This window comes from Canis lupus, chromosome 32 (assembly GCF_003254725.2).
Source record: "Canis lupus dingo isolate Sandy chromosome 32, ASM325472v2, whole genome shotgun sequence".
Taxonomy (NCBI): domain Eukaryota; kingdom Metazoa; phylum Chordata; class Mammalia; order Carnivora; family Canidae; genus Canis; species Canis lupus.
The window spans coordinates 1,696,077-1,719,931 of record NC_064274.1 but is presented as its reverse complement, the minus strand read 5'-3'; the positions used below and the strand labels follow the sequence as shown (position 1 = coordinate 1,719,931).

Genomic DNA, 23,855 nt, shown 5'->3' with positions numbered 1-23,855 from the left:
ATGGTCACTTCTGATCTTATCTCAACCAGTTGTACAGGTACCGGGAAACAAACACCTGTTTATTTGTTAATGCAACTGAAGGAACTTGATCATTGGGTTTCAATGACTCTAAAGTATACATACGCATTCTATTCCAGACCAAACACCATATTTCCTTTCTTTTTTTTTTTAATTTTTTTATTTATGATAGTCACAGAGAGAGAGAGAGAGAGAGGCAGAGACATAGGCAGAGGGAGAAGCAGGCTCCATGCACCGGGAGCCCGACGTGGGATTCGATCCCGGGTCTCCAGGATCGTGCCCTGGGCCAAAGGCAGGTGCCAAACCGCTGCGCCACCCAGGGATCCCCTTTTTTTTTAAATTTTTATTTTTTATTTATTTATTTTTATTTATGATAGTCACAGAAAGAGAGAGAGGCAGAGACATGGCAGAGGGCCATATTTCCTTTCATATAAGGGTTTGTTACGATAATTTATTTGAAAAAAAATAGTGTGATTCATATATTTGCCTCACTCCTGTTCTCAGGAAACAATAATTTTTTTATGAATATTATCGGCCAGTTTTTAAGAATTGTATATGGGGGAGGGGGCACCTGGGTGGCTCAGCTGATTAAGAATCTGCCTTCAGCTCAGGTCATAATCCCAGAGTCCTGGAATGGGGCCCTGCATCAGGCTCCCAGCTGAACCTGCTTCTTCCTCTCCCTCTCCCTCTCTCTGCCTCTCTGCCTACTTGTGCTCTCTCTCTTTCTGCCAAATAAATAAATACAATCTTAAAAAAATTGTATATGGTGTCAATAAATGACTTAGCATGATTTTGGGGTACAAGACAATCAATTAAATGCACTTATATCACATCATATCCTAATATTGGAAATATATTAGCATACACACTATAAATTAGTTATAGACTCTGACCACTTCAATTTTCTTTCAGAAGAAGGTTTTCTCCATTGCCCAAAGAGAACTTGACTAGACCCTGCTAGGAATGGTACCAGTATCCAAAATGCACTTGATATTCTCTTGGTTATATACTAGTTGCTATTCTGCTACTTCTGGAAGAGTTTTCTAAAATAGCACAAAAAAAATTGATGAAGAAAACATTCAACTCCAGCTCAATGAGTACTTAATGAGCAACTACTGTGCACCAGGTACCACAAAAGGCACTAGAAAAAAAAGAGATACACCCTTCATAGTTTGGTCAAAAGGCAGGCACATAGATAGGCCATTCAAATAAAATATAGTAAATGCTATAATACAGGTGAGCACAGGACCATGGAAGCACAGAGAAGGAGCTAAAATCTTCTTCTGAATTTCTGACTCCCTAATCCAACAGCCTACTGGATATCATTAACTTCTCAACATGTTCAAAACAGAACTCAGAGATTGTCCCATTCAAGTAACTTTGTAGCAGAAGCTGCAGGTGCCCTGTTCATTTTCTCTGGCCTTCAGAGTTGGCTCAGGCTGTACTGAAGAACAACCCTCAACCAATGACTGAGCAGGTGGATACATAACACAGGTAGGATAGCTCAGAGATGGGATATTTCTCAATGGTCCCATTGAATCTCTACACAGTGAGGATGATTATGGTAAAAATGAATCAAGTGGAAGGCCCTGAAAATTCCCATCCTTAGTGGGATTGTAATCTAAAAGCAATGCCTCATCCTTGATGAAACTTCAGAGATTAGCTTACTATCAAAGATCTGACAAAGAGTAGGTGTAATGGGACCTATAGAATCCCCATGTACTATACCTTGTTTGACCTATAGGGAAGTTGGATGGATGCCTGCAGGTGACCGTGCAGTGTGGCAGACTTAGTCAGGGACCTTCAATTGTAGCTGCTATTTAGATGAGTCTCTGGCACCTGATGTGTAGCTATTGATTTGAAAATACTTCTTTTCCCATATCAATTTGTACCAGCCACCAGAAGCTGTTTGCTTTTACCTGATGTTGCCTCAGTACTATATCAACTTTCCTGCTCTCTGCCATAATATGGTCAGCAAAGATTGTGATTATCTTGACAGTCTACATGAAATCATACTGGTCTACTGAATTGACGGCATTATATTGGTTGCACCTGATCAGGATCTGAAGAGGAAGTAGCAGGGGATCCCTGGGTGGCTCAGCGGTTTAGTGCCTACCTTTGGCCCAGGGTGTGATCCTGGAGTCCCGGGATTGAGTCCCACATCGGGCTCCCTGCATGGAGTCTGCTTCTCTCTCTGCTCTGTGTCTCTGCCTCTCTCTCTGTCTCTCTGTCTCTCATGAATAAGTAAATAAAAATCTTTTTAAAAAAATGAAGAGGAAGGGGGATCCCTGGGTGGCTCAGCGGTTTGGCGCCTGACTTTGGCCCAGGGCGCGATCCTGGAGTCCCGGGATCGAGTCCCGCGTCAGGCTCCCGGCATGGAGCCTGCTTCTCCCTCCTCCTGTATCTCTGCCTCTCTTTCTCTCTATGTCTATCATAAATAAATAAATAAATAAATCTTTAAAAAAATGAAGAGGAAGTAGCAGTTATTTTCTATGATTTAGACAGACATAGGTGGGTCAGAGAATTGGAGATAAACCCTACAAAAAGTCAGGGGCTCACTACATATGGGAAGTTCCTGGGAATCAAATGGTACAGAACGTCTCAATATATACTTCAAAGTAGAAGATAACTGCTGCATCTTGCACAGTCTATCTCTAAAGAAGAGGCACAAGGTAGACTTTTTTTGGATTTCAGAGGTAATATATGCCATATTGGAGTGGGCTGGTTAGGTCCTACTTACAAGTAATCTGCAAAGCTTCCAGTTCTGAGGGAGACCAGAGCAACTAACTGCAGGCTGAGGAGAAGAGGCTCTTCTTTGTAAGCCAGCAGACTCAATGATACTTGGACTGTCTGTGGCAGATGGGAGGTGCATGAAGTCTCTGTCAAGCAATAATTGGAGAATCAAGTGTAGAACAAAGGTTTGGAAGCAAATCCATACCACTTCTGCAGATAAAAGTCTTTAGAAACAGCATCTAGTGTGATATTGTCACTGAATGTCTTACATATATTCTTCATTTCCTATTATGAACTAGGTGACCTTCCTAGCCATAAGGTTAGGTATACACTGAAGCAATCATCATCAAATGGAAATAGTATGGAAGAGATTGAGCCCAAGCAGATCCAGAGAGCACAATTAAGTTGCCCAAGCAGTTGGCTTCTATTCCTTCAATATCAACTTCTGGCTCTTCCTCAATCCATATCTATAGCCACATAGGGGAGTTTCTTATCACCAGTTGAATGAGGAGGAAGAAGCTCAGTCCTGATTTACAGATAGCAAGACAATATAATGGGACAAACTGGAATAGATAATTGCAGCATTATATTCTACTCAGGGGTAAAGGAAAATGCACTCCAAAGGTGGAACTTCGAATAATACATTTGGTTGTCCACTTTTTCTGAACAGAGAGATGGCCAGAAGTATGGATTTAGCTTGGTTCATGGGTGATTGATAACAGTTTGGCTAGAAAAAAAAAAAAAAAAACAGTTTGGCTAGATGTTTAGGGTGTTGGTTAAAAAAAAATTGGAATAATGACAAGAAGGGGTCTGTGGAAAAGATGTGTGAATGGATCTCTCCTAATAGGCCCAGAGTATGAAGTTATTTGTGGATACCCTCCAAAGAGTATCCATCACAGAAGAGGCTTTCAGTAATCAAGTAGGTAGGAAAAAATAACAGTCTGTATATATCCATCAGCTTCTTTCACCAGCCATTGCAGGGCTTGCTCACTGGGCCCAAGTAGAACATGGTCACAGAGGTAAGAATGGAGGCTATTTGTGGACTTAACAACATGGACTGATCTAACCACTGTTAATGATGAATGTGTAATTGGCCAATATAAGGGATGAACACTGAGCGCCCAATACAGCACCATTCCCCAGGAGACCAGCCAGCTACCAGATGCAGACTAATTACAGTGGTTCCCTACATTATGGAAGAGGCAGAGATTTGTTCCCACTAAAATAGACATGTATTTTGGATATAGATTTGCCTTCCCTGGTTGTAATGCTTTTGCAAGTATTACCATTTGTGGACTTTCTGAATGTTTTATTGGCCATCATGGCATTCTGTACAATGTTGCTCTTGGTCAAAGAATTAATTTCACAACCAAAGAAGTCCAGCAATGGGTCTGCCCATGGAATTCACTGGTCTTACCACACAACTACCACTCAGAAGCAATTAGCTTCCAGGAATGATGGAATAGCCTCCTGCATTCACGATGTCTACTAAGGGATGGGGCTCTAGCATACAAGATAAAAAATACCTTAAATCAGCAACTAGTACATAGTGCTGTCCTTCCCATAACCAAAATACGTAGGTTCAGGAATCAAGGAGGAAGTGAAAATGCACCCCCTCAATATTACAATTAAAGACCACTCCCAGAAGTTCTGCTACCCCTCTTTGTAATTTTCAGTTCTGTTGCTTTGGAGATCTTGGTTGCAAAGGGCAGAATATTTTTGCCAGAAGATACAACAATGATTCCAGTGAATTAGAAGTTGAGATCGACATCTGACTCTTTGGGACTCTTTTTACTACTGGCTGAGAGTATACTTTAGACTATTGGAATGATACATTCTGAGTACTGAGGTACAACTGAATTGCTGGTTGCACAATGGACATGGGGAGGTGGGTACTGTGTCTAGAGCCCAGGGAGTTCTTAGAGGAGCCTCTCACTGCTTCAAATTAATGGAAAATGTCAGCCATAAAACAAAGTCAGGACAACTGAATATTCCGATGCTTCAGGACTAGAAGTTTAGATTATACTATCAAGCAAAGAAGTCACATCAGCTGAGGTCCTACCTGAGGACAAATGAGAAATAGAAAGGAAGAGAGAAATTATTTAAAAACCAACTATGGTCCTGTGACCAGTTTTAGAAATAAAGACTGTGGCAGCTTTGTACATTTTCTGCCTTGCTTATTACGAATGTGTGCATATGTGTATATACAGAGAGAGAGAAAAAAATCAGTTTCATTCTCTGTCCTTCTTTCCCTTACTATTTTACACAAGTCTTGCTGGAGGTTAACTCTACAAGTTAGTCTTCGGTAGAAGAACATTCAGGTGAGACTTTTACTGAATTTGAGGAAAACTTGACATGTTCCAGGCATAGGTGGTTGACCAACTCCCAGAAACTGATTCAATGATTATTAGTACTGTGTGTCTCCTCAATTTGACAAGAAGGGAAAAGTGTCTTCATTCATACAAAGAACAGTTGAGTCTTGCTAAGTGGAAATCCTTCTTTTCGCTGTCAGATGGAGTAACAAGGTAAGTATGGATGCTGTGAGCCAAGGATAAACTGTGTCAGTCAGCAAGCTATTCTATCTCAGCTGCAAATGTACCCATCCATACTCTTGTTTCATGATGCTGGTACGGGAACTCCCACATTTCTGCTTTGCCGGCTGGCTTCCTATTAGACTCAGCCAATAAGGTATTCTAGGACACGGCAAAGCTGGAGGAGGATGAGGGGACTTGCTACATGATTTCTTTCTGCCTGCTTTCTGTGCCTGGGAACATTGCCCTAGCATCATTTCTTCACCTTAGCAGCACCATTTCTTTTCCTCCTAGATCAGCAGCTTAACTCCATTTGCAATTTTTCCTATTCTTGTAGCAACATCCTCATTTTGCTCCACTTAGAGACAATAGCAGTCAGCGGGCATCTCTTCCTCAGAGATCTGGCTTCCAGCCCAAAGGACTCCTCTTCTAAACTTGAGAGCTACCAGCACCCACTGAGCAATACCTCAGGGTCTGATATCTGAATTTCAGCATCATGGGGCCCCACCCAATCTTCTAAGTTTTAATAATTCTAACGTCTCTATTCCATCATCTTTGGAGTGGTAGCTGCTCCCAGCAATAGTCGCTTCCCTTATAATTTAGTGTTTTCCTTCTGTCTTTTTGGTTCCCTAGTTAACAATTGTGTACCTGGTTAATGATTCCTTGTGTTAAATTTTGGTGTAGTTTTTATCTTCTGACTGGATGCTGACTCATACAGACACCTTCCCAGGATTCCCTCACCTCCTCCCATCCCCTACTCTAGGCCGGAAATTTCCCTCATTGTATTACCATTAACAACTCCTGGGACAACAATTGTCATATAATTTTGTGGATATCTGTTTTCTTATATCCTTGCTAAATGGGGAACTCTATATTTCAAATTATTTATCTTGGCATCTCCATTTCTCAAGACAATGCCTAGTAAATAGGGATATTCTATGAATATTTATTATTTATTAAATGAGTAAAAGAATAAAGTAGAACTTTTCCCCATAGGAAGATGACAAAGGAGAGAGAGAGTAACCACCAGACCAGTAGCTCACTAAGATTTTGATCTCAGGATTCATTTGGAGAGTAATATACTAGTAAATGTTGAATAAATGGTGTTTAAAAAAAAAAAAGAAAGAAATGCTATTTTGTAGCATTTGCTGATTTTTGTTTTATAAGCACTTCCTCCATGGCCAATTTCAAGCTATCAACATGATGTCATTGAACACAGAGCTGGAAGGAGATCCACACAACTGGTTCTCATGAACCAGTGCCAGCCAGCTCCAACACACTTTTAAATGTAATGCGGACCTTAAAGAACTTTGGTTCATGTAAATTATATCTACAAAAATTTATTGTGTTTAGAAATTAGAACTGAGAAATTCTTAAAATTCTTATTTCTTAGCTCTATTAAAAATAACAATAATCCCACTACTTGTTAACATAAATAACATTTTTATGAAATATAACTATACTTTTCAAAGCAAAAAACAATTAGAAGGTGATCAAATTGTTTTGCATTTTGGCAAATCTCTTAATGTAAGAATTATGAGACGATAACTGGATTCTCACATCTCCTTCAACACTCATTCTGTTGTGATTATGTTTTTTTAAATATATGAAGAAAATATAGTACCACACATATGTTATTTGAAAAAGGAGGAAGAGTGTATATTGTAATAGCCATTTCAGATAACTGAGGTCATTATTCTTTGATAATATACTAAGACTCAAAAAGTGGCAGTTTCTTTGAGGTTAGTTATAATGCAGAATCTGAAACCGCACAACAAATTTTTAAACTCTATTACAAGAATATCCATTGGTCTATCTTGCATGTTGAGTGAATCTTTTACCCAGCATAATTTTGTAAAATAAAACATTGGTTATTTGAAAAGTATTGCTTCCCTGAGTTATGCTGATCTTCCAAATGTTGACATATTTCATTATATAATGTCAAAAATTATTTTCACTAATCTCATTAGTAAAGTTTCTACATTACTGGGAAACTATCAAGCTCACTGTGGTAGAGACAAGTTTCCCAAAATTCTAATTTTCAGTCCTGTTTTTCTCATTGGCAAAAATCACCATCGGTTGTTTTTCTGTAAGGGACAGCTTCACTTCCTGCATTTTTTAAATAAAATGTCTGCCAATGCCCAAGTCTAAATAACCATCGTTTTCTGTCAGCCATTTTTTTCAAGAGCAACTAGTTCAGATTGCACCTCAAATAGTTGCACAAGTGCTTTTACTCAAGGCAACTATTGTACTCTTCTCTGTACAGAAATGCTTTATGCATATTTCCCATTTTTTACATAGCATATTAAAGAATACATAGCCAAGTGCCAAGATTAAATACAATTTATTTTACTATTCCATCAAGGACATTCTTAAGGAAGACTCGCTCACTTGCTTGCTTGCTTGTTTTGCTTTCTTTCTTTCTCTCTTTCTTTGTTTCTTTCTTTCTTTCTTTGGTTTTTTACTTTGAGTGCATGGCAGTGAGAAAATACAATGACTCCTAGTACAATTTGGTGCCACTGCCTTTGGTGAGATGCTAGCAGTTTTAACCACCATTGCTTGATATCATTAGTGTTAATGCTGACACAGAGAAACAGTATTATAAGATTGTACCATCTTAATATTATGATAAAAAATAATTTAGACCTTACGGACTCCAGAGAGGATCTCCCCAGAGATTGATCACATTGACCACACTTTGAGAAGTATTGCACAAGACAACTGAAAACAACATTTACCCACAATTCATCCTCTGGGAAGTTTGCATATTATAAAGACCATACAAATGTGAAAGATTGAGCATTTCTGGAAAGATGTTTCCCCAGTCATTATACAAGAAGGAGAGAAAAAGAGAAAAGAAAAGAATGATCTTATTGAGAGCTATATGAAACAAATGAATGATGTCCACAGTCTCTTCTGAGAGAGAATATCTCTAGGCTGTCGTGATGTACCATAAGACCATACAGCTCTTTCATAACATCTGGCATCCCGACTATTACCTTGCTATAACTTCGGACTGAGGGCACCAAATATAGAGTCTCATAGCAACCAGAATGTTTAAGGACACTAATGCAGGGCACCTGGGTGGCCCAGTGGTTGAACATCTGCCTTTGGCTCAGGTTGTGATCTCAGGGGCCAGGGATCAAGTCCTGCATTAGGCTGCTTCTCCCTCTGCCTATATTTCTGCCTCTCTCTCTCAGTGGTCTCATGAATAAATAAATACAATTTTTAAAGATTTTATTTATTTATCCATGAGAGACACACAGAGGGAAAGAGAGACACAGGCAGAGGGAGAAGCAGGCTCTGCACAGGGAGGCTGAGGGGGGACTCGATCCCAGGTCTCCAGGATCACACCCTGGGCTAACGGCAGTGCTAAACCGCTGAGCCACCCAGGCTGCCCAAATGAAATCTTAAAAAAAAATAAAGACATTAGCTCTCTGCCCAGCGCCACCCTTCCTGTGTCAGGTCCTACCCCTAAGGCTGGCTCCCTTCGCCAGTGTCCATCACTCTGTGCGGAAGCGCTGCCAGCACGTCGGACAAACTGCCCTACAAAGTCGCTGACATCAGCCTGGCCTCCTGGGGACGCAAGGCCTGGACATCGCGGAGAATGAGATGCTGGGCCTGATGCGCATGAGGGAGATGTACTCGGCCTCCAAACCACTGAAGGGTGCCCGCATCGCGCTGCCTACACATGACCGTGGAGACAGCTGTCCTCGTTGAGACCCTCATAGCCCTGGGTGCTGAGGTGCAGTGGTCCAGGGGCAACATCTTCTCCACCCAGAACCATGCAGCTGCTGCCATTGCCAAGGCTGGCATTCCAGTGTACGCCTGGAAGGGTGAAACGGATGAGGAGTACCTGTGGTGCATTTAGCAGACACTACTTCAAGGACAGACCCCTCAACACGATTCTGGATGACGGAGGTGACCTTTACCAATCTCATCCACACCAAGTACCCACAGTTCCTATCAGGCATCCAAGGCATTTCTGAAGAGACCACAACAGGGGTTCATAATCTATACAAGATGATGGCCAATGGGGAGCTGAAGGTGCCTGCCATCAATGTGAACGACTCTGTCACCAAAAGCAAGTTTGACAACCTGTATGGCTGCCGGGAGTCTCTTATAGATGGCATCAAGTGGGCTACGGATGTGATGATTGCAGGCAAGGTGGCAGTGGTAGCAGGCTATGGCGATGTGGACAAAGGTTGTGCCCAGGCCCTGCGGGGTTTTGGGGCCCACATCATCATCACGGAGATCGACCCCATCAATGCACTGCAGGCTGCCATGGAGGGCTATGAGGTGACCACTATGGATGAGGCCTGTCAGGATGGCAATATATTTGTCACCACCACAGGCTATGTTGACATCATCCTTGGCCGGCACTTTGAACAGATGAAAAATGATGCCATCGTGTGTAACATCAGACACTTTGACGTGGAGATTGAGGTCAAATGGCTGAGCGAAAATGCCATAGAGAAAGTGAACATCAAGCCCCAGGTGGACCGCTACCAGCTGAAAAATGGGTGCCGTATCATCCTGTTGGCTGAGGGCCAGCTGGTCAACCTGGGCTGTGCCATGGGCCATCCCAGCTTTGTGATGAGCCACTCATTCACCAATCAAGTGCTGGCACAGATAGAATTGTGGACCCACCCAGACAAGTACTCTGTTGGGGTTCACTTCCTGCCCAAAAAGGTGGATGAAGCAGTGGCTGAAGCTCACCTGGGTAAGCTGAATGTGAAGCTGACCAAGCTGACTGAGGAGCAAGCCCAGTACCTGGGCTTGTCCCGTGATGGCCCCTTCAAGCCCGATCATTACCGCTATTGTTTGCCTTATAACCAGGCCTTTTGTTTGCCTTATAAGAACCAGGCCTATTGTTTGCCTTATAACTGCTGGCCTTGGGATCCCTGGGTGGCGCAGCGGTTTGGCACCTGTCTTTGGCCCAGGGCGCGATCCTGGAGACCCGGGATCGAATCCCACATCAGGCTCCCGGTGCATGGAGCCTGCTTCTCCCTCTGCCTGTGTCTCTGCCTCTCTCTCTCTCTCTCTCTCTCTGTGTGTGACTATCATAAATAAATAAAAATTAAAAAAAAAAAGTAACTGCTGGCCTTGCTGGGGTCCCACCTCTCTTCCCCAAGAACAAATGGCACCAACTTTGAGACAGGTTTGTTAATGTCCCCCACTAACTTCCCAGGGCTGGTCACTCAGTCTTTGGCCTTTGCTGCATCCCTCATACTGTTCTAGATGTGGCAGAGGGAATTGAGAAGCCCCTTCTCAAGCCCTGGTCATAATAGAAGTACATAGGAGAAACCCACAAGGAACCCTGAGCTCAGGGGTTTTGGAACTGCTCAGTCAGTCCTTACTTAGTTTGGAAGTCAGCAGTGGTGGTCACAAAGCCCATACACTTTACCATCTAGGCCTTCACTTGGCCTATGAACTTTCTACCCATGTTCTTAGTTACTGGTTCACTGGTCCCTCAGCCCATGACAGATGAGAATGAATTATATCAAAAAGAAGGGAGGAACTTCTGAGAGTTTGAATGCCCCAGATAGCCTGGCTTAGTGCTGGGCATTCTCTTGAAGAGGTTTCACAGAACAATGAGATTAGTACTTTCAGTTTTTATTTTACAGAGGTTAGAATAGACTGTTAAGGGGCAGCCAGAAAGGACAAGAGAAGTGACAGCCAGAGGTTGAGAAGGGCCAGAGAATCATAAAAGCAGACATAGATCTGGCCACCTCTTTGTAACATGATGGTTCTTATCACAACCCTGAATCAAAAAGATTAGTTTGGTTTATAATGTTTAATTGTTTATAATGTTCAAAGAGAGTGGAAAGGAGGGTAAATAAAAATTTTGGTGCCTAAAAAAGTAATAAAAATAAATAAATAAAGACGTTAATGCAAAGGCTCTTCTGAAGCAGAGATTAACTAGAGATATTAGACTTCTTCTCTCCAAAATGTCAAAGTAGAAATTTTAAAAAAATAATCACAAAAAATAGACACATATACCAATAGAACAGAATAGAAAACCCAGAAATAAACCCACAACTATGTGGTTGATTAATCTTTGCCAAGCAGGAAAGAATACCCAATGGGGAAAAGAATATCTCTTCAACAAATTGGGAAAACTGGACAGCAACATACAAATGAATGACACTGGACCACTTTCTTACACCATACACAAAAATAAATTTAAAATGCACGAAAGATCTAAATATGAGACCCAAAAGCATAAAAATCCTAGAAGGGAACACAGACAGTAACTTCTTTGGCATCAGCCATAGCAACTTCTTTCTAGAGCTGTCTCCTGAAACAAGGAAACAAAAGCAAAAAGAAACTATTGAGGCTACATCAAAATAAAAAGCTTCTGCACAATGAAGGAAGCAATCAACAAAACTAAAAGGCAGGGAGGGGATCCCTGGGTGGCTCAGCGGTTTAGCGCCTCCCTTCAGCCCAGGGTGTGATCCTGGAGTCCCGGGATCGAGTCCCATGTAGGGCTCCCTGCATGGAGCCTGCTTCTCCCTCTGCCTGTGTCTTTGCCTCTCTCTCTCTCTCTCATGAATAAATAAATCAAATCTAAAAAAAAAAAAAAAAAAACTAAAAGGTAACCGATGGAATAGGAGAAGATATTTACAAAATGACATATCTGATAAAGGTTAACATCCAAAATATATAAAGAACTTACAAAACTCAATACTGCAAAAATGCATAATCCAATTAAAAAATGGGCAGAAGACATAAATAGATATTTTTCCAAAGAAGACATATAGATGGCCAACAGATACATGAAAAGATGCTCAACATCACTCAATATCAGGGAAATACATATATAAACTACAATGAGATATTGCTTTTCAGAATGGCTAAAATCAACAGCACAAACAATAGGTGTTAGTGAGGATTTAGAGAAAAAAGAAACTCTTGCACTGTTAGTGAGAATACAAATTAGTGGTGCCACTTTGGAAAGCAGTGTGGAGGTTCCTCAAAAAGTTAAAAATAGAACTACCCTACAATCCAGCCATTGCACTACTAGCTATTTACCCAAAGAATACAAAAATACTAAAAAAATAAATAATAAAGAAAGAAAGAAAACAAAAATACTAATTCAAAGGAATATATGCACCCCGATGTTTATAGCAGCAATATGGAAACAATAGGCAAATAATGGAAACAGCTCAAGTGCCCATTGACTGATGAATGGATAAGGAAGCTGTGGTATATTTATATATGCAATGGAATATTACTCGGCCATAAAAAAGAATGAAATCTTGCCATTTGTAATGACATGGATGCACCTGGAGAGTATTATGTTAAGTGAAATGAGTTAAAGACAAGTACCATATGATTTCCTGCATATGTAGAATTTAAGAAACAAAACAGGGATGCCTGGAGCTCAGTGGTTGAGCATCAGCCTTGGGCTCAGGGTGTGATCCCAGCATCCTGGGATTGAGTTCCACGTCGGGCTCCCCATGAGGAGCCTGCTTCTCCCTCTGTCTATGTCTCTGCCTCTCTGTGTCTCTCATGAATAAATAAATTAAATATTTTAAAAAAAGAAAAGAAAGGAGCAAAAGGAAAAAAGAGAGGAAGGCAAACCAAGAAACAGATTCTTAACTATGGAAAACAAACTGATAGTTACTAGGAAGGAGGTGGGTAGAGGATGGGCGGGTAAGGAGGTGATGCAGATTAAGAAATGAACTTGTGATGAGCACTGGGTATTGTATGGAAGTGATGAATCACTATCTTGTACACCTGAAACTAAGGTAACACTGTATGTTAACTGGAATTTAAATAGAAACTTAAAAGAAGAAAAATATAACTAGAGAAAAAAAAGAATCAGTAAGTACAGATGATATAGAAGCTGAGAAGGGAAAAATATACTCAGATCAGAAATGGAATAGTCAGGGAGCACCTGGGTTCAGTTGGTTAAGTATCTGCCTTTGACTCAGGTCTTGATCTCAGGGTCCTGGGATCAAGCCCTGCATCAGGCTCCCTGCTTTTTGGGGAGCGTGCTTCTCCTTCTCCTCTCCCTCTGCCCCCCGCCCCCACCCACACTGGTACTCTCTCTCAAATAAATATATAAAATCTTTTTTTTAAATGGGGTGTCAGGGTGTAATATGTTACAAGCATATAAAAGCTATAATAAGCTGAAGCTACAAGAAAAGAGACAAAAGGGGAGGAAAAGGGATGAGGTAGAGAAATGGGGCTGAAGAGAGGGTGAGTGGACAGAAGCCGTAAAAGACAAGAACCAGGTCTCCATGATGGTAGAGGGCAACAAACTCCTGCTATTGAAAAGGCTAACTAGAAAATCCATTTCTAAGAGTTGCTGTGCCAGGCCTCAGTTCTTAGCTGAAATTCCTTTTGTCCAACCTACTGTTGGGTTTTGTTTTGTTTTGTTTTGTTTTTTTGGTTTATTTTTTTCAATACCTTGAGTGTTCCCTGTAACTGTTGGAGCCCAATTAACTTCTAACTCCTGGGGAAGGCATCATGCTAGGTGTTTTCCCATCATTATCTCAATTTAAGTCCTATTTCTCTGTTTAAACGTATATAACAGCAATACTCCCACACATCAGGTGCAATGGGAACAAATAAAGTTGACATGATTTTCATTTCCACAAGCCATGAAATACATAAAATACAGAGGCTATAAAGCCAGAGGGAACTGTGTAGTTGGAGAATTTGTTGCTTTTTCCTCCTAGTTCAAAAAAAGAAAAACAATTGATTGGCTTACCACTAGGGTAATAAGACAAGAGGGTAAATAACTAGTTGGGATTCTTTGTTACCGAAAACAAAAACAAAAACAACAAATCCAGTTGAATTAAATTAAGCAAATAGGAAGAATTTGTTATAAACTGCAGGAGTATCTCACGTAAGCTTAGAGAAATGCTCCGCCTCAGAAAGAGCCACACCTGGATTTCTTCTGCATCCCCATCCTATTTCTCTATGTGTAAACACTGCAGTCTCTGTCCAGGCACCCTACCTTCCTATCTCCCCATCTCTCTGGCAGAGTAAGGCTAGCCACAACTCCTGAGTTGGCAGATCACAGTCTACTTCCCAGGGAAATTGAATCCATTTCCTCCTTCCTTGCCTTCTTCATTCCTTCTACTCTTCATCCGCCTCAATTCTAAATTTAGAGAAAAAGTACTCTGATTGGTTAGCTAGGGTCAAATATTCATCACTGGTTCAATGAACTGCAACTGACTGGCAGAGTCAAGGAACCACCTTCCACAAAATGATTAGATAGTGGAATAACATGGGGTTGGGGACTGTTTGGTTTTATCACCATGGACCACCACATGTGGCAACTAGGTGAGACGTGATGCTTGTTATGAGTTGGCTGATTCCAGCCGATGTCCACTACAAATGATGAACTATACATCACCACCACATAAGCAAAACAACTCTTAAGTGATTCCAAATTGATGAGGCCCCATCACATGGCTTTGGAAAAGGCCATTCCAGATCTTCCACCCTCAAAAAACAAACTATAACAACAAAAACCCACTTTCTGACACCCAGCAATAATGTCAAAATATGATTTGAGAACTGTCCCTTTGCAGAACCCCCTACCCAACTCGTTTGCTTATGCTTCACTAGACCTGGGCTGACCATCCCCCATGCAATATGCCACATTCCAGACCTGTTCTTTTAATTCCTTTCACCCAAGTATTACCTATCTGTTCCATATTGCAGCCTTTTGCTCCATATAACAGCTGGAAAAGTAACCAGTGTCAGATTTTAATGGTCTGTACTGTTAAGCATTCTAAATAGGATGAATGCTTATTAGATATATGTAATTTCTCATTTTAGAGAAGTGGTTCTGACAGTAGCAACAACCTGGGCCAATTTAAAAAAAAAAGGAAACATTAAGAAAGGAAGCCCATCAATGTGCTACTTATAATGCAACCCCTTTTTCCTAAAATGTGGATCTTGACCTTTCCTTCTGTTTGCATTCCAAACAGTAGTCTTGTTTTCTAGACCTACTTTGTAATTGTTGTGTCTGTGTTTGCACATCTTAGCCATCACACTGTGTTCTCTACAGGATAAATAATATTATAAACCAGAGGCACTGCATGCAAAGTCCCAAGGAATCTGTGTCTGTGTAATACCTTCTAACATCATAAGGAATGAACAAATTCAGTTTTTAATGAGCCCTAAGAGAGTTTTCAAAGATAGGAGTTTTCCAAAATTTGCAGTTTGTCCTCTTAAAATGCAAATATACAAAGGTCCAGTAAGAACTGGTTTTTTAAAAAGAAACATTGGAAAAAAAAATAAATAAAAAATAAAAAGAAACATTGGTGTTTACATGCATTTTAATAAGTATTATCCATACTTTCAGCATCCTTCTCACTTAAGGGGCTGTAAATCATCTTAGAAACTGATCTACTTAATCTAAAATTCTGTCTGTAACTTTAATACAGTAACCAATGAAAGGAGATTATACATTACTCTGTCAGAGCTTCCAGCTCATTCTGTCAACTATAAAATCTATTTGCAGATCGTAGACTTCAATTCTATTTATTTCTAGCACAAAAAGACAGTATGTCTTATTGGTTGGACCATGGACTCATAATCAGGCTTCCTAGACTTAAACCCTTCAGTCAATAGTTGGGAGGCTTAGGGAAAGTTACTTAAACTTTCTGTGCCTCAGTTTCCTCACCTGAAAAATGGGAATAATAACACTATCCACTCATGATTATTGTAAAGATTAATTAACATTATGAAGCTCTTAGAATAGCATTGGCCATACTAAGGGTTACTATTGCACTAACTGTATAACCTCCACTGACTCGGTTACTGCTGATGAAGACTCCTTGACCTAATTTTAACCAGCTTTCTATAAGTTCTCTGCTGGGCCAGACCTTGGTTTCCCTCTTTGTCCTTGTAGAAGAATCCAGTTTGAACAAGAATTCTGCTAAATCTCATACCGATACCTTATTTCCTGGGCCTGGCTGTAGCAAGAATTCTATTGAACCTGCTAGCAAGACTCCTACTTAACCCATAATTTGCCACCTACTGACTCCTTCACCTTCCTTGGCTTGTCCTTAATGGAGTCAGAGTTGAGTCAGATCTATCTCCTCTACTACAGACCTCCACTGAGGTCACTCCCACTTAGGTAAAATCTACCTTCCTGTCTCTAACAAGTGTCAGGAAGAGTTTTTTTCCTTAACAGCATCCTGTTTTTGTCTTTAAATAATCAATCATCTTTGTGCAATGTGGGAGAAGAGACACATTTCCAAAATGCCTCTAATTTCATTTGTCTCTGATAATTTAACCCAACTTGTTAACATTTAGGATTTAGTAGTGCAATGGTTATACCTTAACTACATAGAAACTTGAAAAGGAGTGTGTGATTGCTTATAGGGACCAGCCTGTGAGAGTTAGGAGAATGGACAGAAGGAATTACCTACACCAGAAAAAACTGGCAAAATAAAAATAATTTTAATTTTAATAAAGTTTCCATTGATACTGTTCTTTATTATGGTCACAAACTCACTTGTTTGAGATGCATGAATAAGGAATACAATAGCTAAATTCCTCAATACCTTGTTAGAAGTTTTCTAAAGATGATTGCCTCAGTAGGAAGGCTACCAGTTTCCCCCTAGAGAGGCTCTATTCTATTATTCTGTAAGGAGCATGGAAAAATATTTCTTGACTGAATGGCTTTTAATGACCACACAATTGTGGGAAAGTGCTAAAACACATATCATTCAGGTAGATACATACATATTTACTGTTCTGTTAGATCACTCCCCAAGGAATATCTCGAAGTGCCAAAAAATATTAAAAGGTCACATTGAAAAACTAGACTGTTTAGTCTTTAGAAGAAAAATAGAGGGGATATGAGGCAGCATGTTAAATTTTGGGGTCTCTATTAAAACTTTTACAGACCTACATAATGTCACTAATCCTACCCTAGACAATGCATCTAGGAAACTATTCAGTACCTAAAACACCTTGGGTTTTGTAGATGCACACCCTGAGAAGGGGTTCTGATATGTATAGTTTATTGAGTGGATACTCTTTAGGAAAAACCTGAATGTAAGGAGGGGAAGAAGCAGCATAGAAAAGACCTGAATAAGACTGTGGTGCCAGGTTAAATCTAGGAAAAGTATGAAAGAGTGAAAATGAGTCAGTCTTTGATTACCCTTGGAGAAGGGAGGGTATAACTTCTCAGGAGTCTCCAGTAAAATAGTCCTACTTAGCACAGGTCAAGTCTCTGGAGAAAGTCACAGCTATAAGCTGTTGGCCAAGGCACTCACAGTTGAAGGATGGCTGCCCCAGCCTATAAAAAGGGGAACTGGGGGCATCTAGGTGGCTCCATGGTTGAGTGTCTGCCTTTGGCTCAGGTCATGATCCCAGGGCCCTGGGATCGAGTCCCACATCAGTCTCCCCACAGGGAGCCTGCTTCTCCCTCTGCCTATGTCTCTGCCTCTCTCTCTCTCTCTGTGTCTCTCATGAATAAATAAATAAAATCTTAAAAAAAAAGGGGGGGGATCTGGGCTGGGAACATCTACCTCACTGTTCTTCTTTTTTTTTTAAATTTTTTATTTATTTATGATAGTCACACACACACACACACACACACACAGAGACAGAGACATAGGCAGAGGGAGAAGCAGGCTCCATGCACCAGCAGCCTGACGTGGGATTCGATCCCGGGTCTCCAGGATCGCGCCCTGGGCCAAAGGCAGGCGCCAAACCACTGCACCACCCAGGGATCCCTACCTCACTGTTCTTCAGTGACGGTTTGTAGCACATGACAGTAAGGGGCTTCATTTTGTGCCTGCTTTGTATCCCTGGTACTTATCACAGTGCTTAACTATGGAAGGTTTTTAATAAATTGTTTCATTGATTTAAATTATATAGTGAGAGTAGCCTATCGAATTTATAAAGCAATGTCTTAAAAAAGTCATTTAAATTCAGATTTTATTTTGCACACTTGCTAAGTAACATTGTGGTGTTTCCTTCATGTCCTTGTTACCACCCCAGCTGCTGACATTTCACATTGTTCTCTACATATCAGTAAGAGAGGAAGGAAATGTGGTCTTGTGGTTGGAAGAGTAACTTGAGAACCCAGAGATTCTAGCATTGCCTCTCTTTTATTGGATGTCTTAGTGAAGTTGACGAACCTCTCAAAACCTCCAGTTTTGGGAAGGGAGAGTAATAAATCCTTAAAATGATCTGTTTTACTTCAGATTAACTACATCTTTCGAATGTCCCTTTTTTGTTAACCCTTTTTATGTTATACACCATGAATGAGAACTATTTTAAACACCTTTCTACAGAAGAGAGGAGTCTAGAAGCTCTAATGTTTAGAAAACACATCCCTGGAAACTTAAAATATCTTATGTGTTCTCTGTTGTGGATAGAGAAGAGCTAAGATGAGCTTGTCTTTGCTTATCCACCTTAATGCACATGGACAAACTGGCTTCATTCTGTATGTATATATGTAGAGGGCAGGCAGAGAGATCGGAGTCGTGAATCTGATGAGGTTACTGCCAAGGAGGCGTTGTTCCCTCACTAGCAAGAGCACCGGGCCTCTTAGACTATGCTTTGGGTTTTGTCCATCCTCTTTCTTAGACCTATAGAAACTGTCTGGTGATCACTTTCTCCCTTTCTATAATCATCTGACTATGCATGCCTACAGCGTGGGGGGGCCAGATCACATTCAAGAAAGTCCTAATTTTTTGAGGGAATGGAAATAGGTTGGGCAAAATATTGTACAGAAATTATGTAACTGAAGGCCTTAAATCAGAGAAAATTAGGGAATAAAGGCCAATCAGAAAAGTACAAAATCTTATTGCATAAGATATATAAACCCAAATGCTAATGGAATAGCCTAATTAAAATGTTTGCTCATAAATTACACAATTATGAATTAATAAAGGCTTCTATAACCACAAATTATGCCAAATATTTAACTCAAAAATCATCATCTGGCTTCACCAGGGCTGAGGACTTGCGGGTAGAAACACGGAAGGCTTTGGAAACTGATTTAGAGAGAGAATTTCTGAAGTTGACTCTGCATATTGTGTGTGTTTTTACTGCAAGTGTAAATAACTGCATTGTGAAGTCAGAGGGAAAGCTAGGTTTGTGGAGTTAGGGGTAAATAGAAATAGGGTACTTTGCAAGCAAGAAAACAAAGTTCTTACATCTCTAAGCATTTCAAAAAGTTTCCTATACGGTTGTCTATTGTCCTCTCACAGACCAAGTAGAAATCAGATTTTCCTCTCTGGAAATTGATGCTCATGGGAGAAAACTGAACAATTCCGTCATTACACAGTGGTAGGGTCAGATGGAGAAATCTACTACCCCATTATCATACCATGATAGGGCTAGATGGCAAATGAGTTTGGGGCAAGGAAAATTGGTTTCTACTGGTTTCTCTCTTCTCAAACATGAGAATCTGATCCACGGAAAGATTTAGTTCCTCACATATATCACACCCAGTGTCCAAACCCTCTCCTTCTTTAGCCTCTAACCTGCCTCAGATAGTTTCCTCTTGAGGATAGTCCTCGGGAATGGGTATAGAGATTGCTACAAACAAGTTGAGGACATTTGGGGTCATCACTGTTGTGTGCCCGGGTGCTGGGATAGAAGAGACATTAGGAAAAGAGAAAATATGGTAGAACCTTAGTAGTGCTCATCATAATTAGTTTCCCTCTTGGTCTTGGGCATACAGAAACACTTTCCAGCCTCCCTTGAACTTAAGTAGGGGCCATGCATGAGCTCTGACCAATGAATTGAGTGACTTATGTTATTTCCTAGCACACATGTGTTCTCACTTTTGCTTATCCCCTGCTTCCGTGTTGCTGGAGGTCTTGTGTTTCAGGTAGAGCAGCTGTAAGATAAAAGCAACCTGATTCCTAAGTCTTCACCTGTAGGGGAGCTGCCCTGAAAAGCTACTGGACCTACAGTACAGTTTGCAGGAGTGAGTGAGTTGAGTGAGGGGTTAGGGTTTGTTTATCGCTGCAACACGTCAGAGCCTCTCCTCACTCAAAAAGAAAAAGATGAAGAAACAGATGCAAGGACGTATCTATACCCAGCCCTGCTCTCTCCACCATTTTCCAGAGCCACAAAGAAAGGGCCTCTATTCTAGAAAAGGCATAAAAATTCTTCAGTGAAGGTGGGCTTCAATATCTGTCTGCTTTTGTATTTTTACAGTAAAAATGTACTTCCTCTGCAACTTTAAAAATAAAAAGTTACCCAAAAAAGTCTCTGGGCAACTTTATGAAGGCTTCATAATGAGGAATTTGGAAGACTTCCACATCCCTCAAAAATGTTTCCTCCACTTAGAGAAAGATTTATTTGGGTTACCGTGCCCATTTAAAAAAAAAAAAATGACTCAGTGAGGCAGCGTAAACAAAGTGAGTTCCTGGATTGGTATGATTTGAATCACAAAGCTGGTTTATTTGTCACTGGGCCTCAGGTGTACTTCATTTGGCAGGTTGATGATGTAGAAAACTTACTCCATTGGTTGACTCTGGCTTTTTGTTCCCTCACAGTGATGAGCACCGAGACCTAAAACTTCTTAAGCAAAATGAAAGGATTTCCATTGATAAAGTGTACTTCCTGATTGCGGCCTAAAAGGCCTTGTGGGAGGAGGTAGGATATAAAATAAAATAAGATCGTACCTACTAAGCACTGCTGAGTTGTTAAAAAACTAGGATTACTTTTTGAGTAAAGCCCAAGAAATTAGAGAAGTTAGTTTGAATGTATTCCATGAGACATCAGTTCACTGGACCCTGTGAAAATGACCTTCTGTGGGGATCCCTGGGTGGCGCAGTGGTTTGGCGCCTGCCTTTGGCCCAGGGCGCGATCCTGGAGACCCGGGATCGAATCCCACGTCGGGCTCCCGGTGCATGGAGCCTGCTTCTCCCTCTGCCTGTGTCTCTGCCTCTCTCTCTCTCTCTCTCTCTCTCTGTGACTATCATAAATAAATAAAAATTAAAAAAAAATGACCTTCTGTGTTAATACTGTTGGTGGCATTAGCAACTGAATTAGACAATAACATCAGCATCATAAATTCTGCTTCCCAACCTTGGTAGCACTGTGGGGCTTAGAGGCAATGCTCCCAAGTTTCTCACGTAAAAATACCTTCACAGACACTTTTATTCGTCAGTAAACATTGAAGAGACAGAGGCCCAGAGAGATGTGAACCCTGAAGCTCTCCTTCCTCACCTCTGCCCACTAAACCTCTCTGCTGCCTACGCTGAATTCCATCTTCCCCAAACTATGCCAACTTCTCTAATCAGTCATTTCTTCTCCTTAGTTGATTAACTACTCACACTAAGGTAGGAATAAATTTCTCTCAGCAAGTTACCACAACCGGGAATTTTCCCTGTAAGTCTTTTATCTCTACTTATATGGAGCCATAAAGCTATTAAAGGGACCCATTAAAGGGATTTTTACACATCAATATTCAGAATGTTTGGGGATAAAGGGCCTATGAAATCACAAGGGATTATTAGTAGGGTGGCCCAGAAATGGGAGGTAATCAGGATCATTTCATGTTTGTGGGGTGAAGGTTTAAAAAAAGATCACAAAAAAAAAAATAAATAAATAAAAAATAAATAAAAATAAATAAAAAATATAAATAAATAAATAAATAAATAAATAAATAAATAAATAAATAAATAAATAAATATCACAGCTCTGGGAGTGCCTGGATGGCTCAGTTGGTTGAGCTCTCAGAGTGGAGTCTGCTTGAAGATTCTTTTTCCCTCTGCCCCTCCCCCCACTCACGCATGGGAGCTTTCTCTCTCTCAAATAAATAAAATAAATCTTTTTTTTTTTTTTAATCACAGCTCTGTGAGTCTCCCCTTAAAAGGCACCCTACTCTCATATCATACAGGAAGATCTGATAGGCTTCTGGGAGACCTGTCCCCAGGAGTCCTCAGTGGTAACCAAGTTATCTCCCCACCCTGGACCCTGCCTTACCCTCATATGATCTCTCTAGAACACCCCTTCTTCTAGCTCCTGGACCTCCCCTCTCTCTGCTGGCTGAGCAGGAGTTTCCACTGCCTTCCCTATTTCCAAATGTTAACATGTCTCCTTCCTATGTTCTTAAGAACTGAGATGCAGTTTACTTTTTCTAGGAAATCTGATTTTATTTTCATTTTGGAAATATTTTATTATATATTTCCTGAAATTTCTCTTTTCTGAAATTTTGGAATGCTCTGACTTAATAAAGAAATGTCCTAAATTACTAAGAATATAGAAGAATGAGATTGTTATATATTTTTTAAGATTTTATTTATTTATTCATGAGAGACAGAAAGAGAGAGAGAGAGAGGCAGAGAGACAGGCAGAGGGAGAAGCAGGCTCCATGCAGGGAGCCTGATGTGGGAATTGATCCTGGACTCCAGGATCAGGCCGTAGGCTGAAGGCAGCACTAAACCACTGAGCCAACCCCAGCTGTCCCAGATTGTTATATTTTTTAAAGCCTCATTTGAGAATCCATTATTAGAGGGCCTAGAATCTCAAAATTCCCGAAACAAGTGTGTACATGTGTCATCACATCTTTTTCACATTAAAATTGGTCCTGGTACCAATTTCAATGTGTGTGGGTTCCCCACATGCCAACAAGCAATTTTGCCCTACCTACCTGGAGACAGCATCAGATTCCAAGTCCTCTGAGACTACCCTTCCCACACATGTGCCAACTGCAAGCCTAGGTAATTACCTGTAATTCAGATCCATTGGCTACAGATTGGAGGTTCCCACAATCCTCCCCTTGAGTTCCATTAATTTGCTAGAGTGGTTCACGAAATTCAGAGGAAAATTTTATTTACTAGATCACAGGTTTGTTGTAAAAAGATGTAACCCAGGATTAGCCAGATGAAAGAGATGCAAAGGGCAAAGTGTGGGGAAAGGAGACAGAACATACACGCCCTCTCCAAGCACAATGCTCTCCCCAAATACCTGTGTGTTCACCAACCCAGAAGCCCTTTGAACCCCATCCTTTTGGGTTTTTATAGAGGCTTCCATATGTAAGTGCAACTAATTAAATCATTAGCCATTGGATTGATTCAACTTCCAGCTGCTCTCCTGGTGGTCAGGGCATGGGACTGAAAGGTTTGTGGGAGCTTTTTAAATAAATTTTATTTTATTTTAAGATTTTATTTATTTATGAGAGACACACAGAGAGAGGCAGAGACACAGGCAGAGGGAGAAGTAGGCTCCATGCAGGGAGTCCGGCGTGGGACTCGATCCCCCGACTCCAGGATCACACCCTGAGCCAAAGGCAGACTCAACCACTCAACCGCTGAGCCAGCCAGGCGTCAGGGGACTGAAAGTTTTATGCGTCTAATCATATGGCTGCTTCTCCTGGCAATGTACCTTTTTCCTTCAATACTTTCCAGAAGACGCTTCATTAACATAATAAAAGTCCCCCTGATCCTTCTCAACACTGAGGAACTGACAAGGGTTTAGGCAATTGCAGGAGCCAGGAACTATGGAAGACCAAACAGATATAAGAAATATATTTTGGGGATGCCTGGGTGGCTCAGGGGTTGAGTTCCTGCCCTTGGCCCAGGGGTGATCCTGGAGTCTGTGGATCAAGTCCCACTTCAGGCT

At 40.9% G+C, this 23,855-nt stretch overlaps 1 pseudogene; it reads left to right on the top strand.

Annotated features, from left to right (window-relative positions):
- LOC112644346 (adenosylhomocysteinase-like) lies at positions 1 to 20,864 on the top strand (annotated as a pseudogene).
- The last annotated feature ends 2,991 nt before the right edge of the window (positions 20,865 to 23,855 follow it).